The 3,145-nt window shown below is 44.5% G+C and overlaps 1 long non-coding RNA gene across 1 annotated transcript; it reads left to right on the plus strand.

Annotated features, from left to right (window-relative positions):
* The first annotated feature begins 1,743 nt into the window (after positions 1-1,743).
* Positions 1,744-2,812, plus strand: LOC121583534. The gene is made up of 3 exons (XR_006003537.2): positions 1,744-2,177; positions 2,351-2,489; positions 2,661-2,812. It is a non-coding gene; the product is annotated as an uncharacterized LOC121583534 (long non-coding RNA).
* The last annotated feature ends 333 nt before the right edge of the window (positions 2,813-3,145 follow it).

Genomic DNA, 3,145 nt, shown 5'->3' on the forward strand with positions numbered 1-3,145 from the left:
ATGTAATGGCTCAATATAGTTCCTTAATCAATCAATCAATCAATCAATTTTATTTTATATAGCCCTTCTTACATCAGCTAATATCTCGAAGTGCTGTACAGAAACCCAGCCTAAAACCCCAAACAGCTAGTAATGCAGGTGTAGAAGCACGGTGGCTAGGAAAAACTCCCTAGAAAGGCAAAACCTAGGAAGAAACCTAGAGAGGAACCAGGCTATGAGGGGTGGCCAGTCCTCTTCTGGCTGTGCCGGGTGGAGATTATAACAGAACCATGCCAAGATGTTCAAAAATGTTCATAAGTGACAAGCATGGTCAAATAATAATCAGGAATAAATCTCAGTTGGCTTTTCATAGCCGATCATTAAGAGTTGAAAACAGCAGGTCTGGGACAGGTAGGGGTTCCATAACCGCAGGCAGAACAGTTGAAACTGGAATAGCAGCAAGGCCAGGCGGACTGGGGACAGCAAGGAGTCACCACGGCCGGTAGTCCCGACGTATGGTCCTAGGGCTCAGGTCTCTCAGTTGGCTTTTCATAGCCGATCATTAAGAGTTGAAAACAGCAGGTCTGGGACAGGTAGGGGTTTCGTAGCCGCAGGCAGAACAGTTGAAACTGGAATAGCAGCAAGGCCAGGCGGACTGGGGACAGCAAGGTGTCATCATGCCCGGTAGTCCTGACGTATGGTCCTAGGGCTCAGGTTCTCAGAGAGAAAGAGAGAACGAGAGAATTAGAGAGAGCATACTTAAATTCACACAGGACACTGGATAAGACAGGAGAAGTACTCCAGGTATAACCAACTAACCCCAGCCCCCCGACACATAAACTACTGCAGCATAAATACTGGAGGCTGAGACAGGAGCGGTCCGGAGACACTGTGGCCCCATCCGAAGAAACCCCGGACAGGGCCAAACAGGAAGGATATAACCCCACCCACTCCGCCAAAGCACAGCCCCCGCACCACTAGAGGGATATCCCCAACCACCAACTTACAATCCTGAGACAAGGCCGAGTATAGCCCACAGAGGTCTCCACCACAGCACAAACCAGGGGGGGGCGCCAACCCAGACAGGAAGATCACGTCAGTAACTCAACCCACTCAAGTGACGCACCCCTCCCAGGGACGGCATGAAAGAGCACCAGCAAGCCAGTGACTCAGCCCCTGCAACAGGGTTAGAGGCAGAGAACCCCAGTGGAGAGGGGAACCGGCCTGGCAGAGACAGCAAGGGCTGTTCGTTGCTCCAGCCTTTCCGTTCACCTTCACACTCTTTATCTCCTTAAGACTTAAATAAACTTAAATAAGTGGAATTTAATTCCTGGTTTAATTTTGGTAGATGATATTTACAATCATCTTTAAGGGTGCCATTCATTGTGAAACCTTGATTTGGAGAACATTGATTTTTTATTAAATCAATAAATGATTTTGGTGGGTCGATTGGAACGTTAATATAGTACAGTATTTCTCACATGTTGGTATTTTGAGTTTATCTCTATAATTATATTGTTTATATTTTTAAGTATTGTTTGTGCATTGCCAGTCAGGGGTGCCAGTAATTTTGGAGTCCACTGTATTTAATGTTTTCTTAGTTTTAAAACTGTATTTTTGTGTCGATTTAGTGCCATTTATTACTAACTTTAGCAGAGTGCAGTTTTCTCCTCCAGAATGGCTAGCTAAAGCTAACGACAATGTAGTAAAAAAATTTGGGGAAGAACCCCTATCATTGCCCACATCAGATTTAAGCTTTTGGGGAAAAGCCGCATTGATCACGTAATGGACAAAGGTATGCCTGTTCAAACGGCGCAACACAACGAGAACGTCAGAAGAAACAGGGATACTGCATTTTTGGGCATGTAAGAGTTGGCTTTTAGGGGGGCACGTTGCAATAAACAATAGGTGGTTGCGGGACGAAGCAAGGAGGCAAGATGTGAGGAAAAGTTCCACTACCAACGGCGACTACAAGCAGCATGCAGACTAATTACGCGTTACGATGCTTTACTTGCTGAGACGTTTCTATTGTCTTCTATGGGAGGTCGCAATCAATTCAGAATGATTTTATAGCGTCCATCGCACAATCCATTAAAAGTTAGATTAAAAGAGAGGTTGATGCAGCCCATTTTTTCGCATTGGCAAATGGATGAAACCACAGACATCAGCTGTCGTTTGCAGTTGTTGGTTATCATCAGGTAGGTGGATGATCAGGGCTTTATTCAGGAACGTTTCTTGGGCTACTCAGTTGGGTGAGATGTGCAGACTGTGTTTGACTTTGTGAATTCTGAGATGTCTGAGTTTAAAACATGTTGCCCAAACCTACGATGGCACGGCTGTATTTGAAAGTATCTGCTATTTGTATTTACAGCTTAGTCCCCTCCTGTTCCCTGGTTAAGAGGGGACGATCACTCCACTACCCGCGTCAACTCTCTCCTGATATGAACTGAAGCCACCTCTCATGTGACCACTCATCCACTGGGGCATTGAATGTTTCCTCTCCAAGCACTGTGCGTAGCCCTGTCAATGTTCTCTCATTACTGTATGTAGAGTCAATATCATACAGTACAAAAACACAATCACATTATTACACATCAATGTGATTTTACTTCATGCTTGGACTAATTCGTTCTTAGCTCTTTTGTCTAACTGTGTTGTGTTCTTGTTCTTTGTCTTCCCAGTCAAATCCTGACCTGCCCTCAGTGGAAGAGTTGAGCTCTTCTCCAACACCATCCATCCATGATGAGCCTGTCCTGCACTGAAGTCATGTCATTCCAATTCCCCATAATATTTTACTATAAATGTCTTTATTAAATGTTTTCGGTTAAAATAATTAGTCTTTGACGATTTTTGAAACACGCTTTGTCATCTCCATGCGGTCCACACCATCAAATCAAGAGCCAGTGACTCTTACCCTGCATTATTACCCTGAGTAGTGACATATCAAAATGCTGCACCCCTCTAATGACTTTGGTCCGAGTAAAGCACATTGATCAACCCAACAAGTTTATTTTCCCTGGAATTCAGAGTTCATTGCATTGTTACAAAGCACTTCCTTATAGCCTTCTTACTGTATAGGCCAGACATGGTGACTGACTGACTGTCAGAGTGTTGTAATGTTCTGAGTCAAGGGTCTATCTATCCGTCGATGGTTCCTCTCCACTGT

This window comes from Coregonus clupeaformis, chromosome 1, assembly GCF_020615455.1.
Source record: "Coregonus clupeaformis isolate EN_2021a chromosome 1, ASM2061545v1, whole genome shotgun sequence".
NCBI classification, from domain to species: domain Eukaryota; kingdom Metazoa; phylum Chordata; class Actinopteri; order Salmoniformes; family Salmonidae; genus Coregonus; species Coregonus clupeaformis.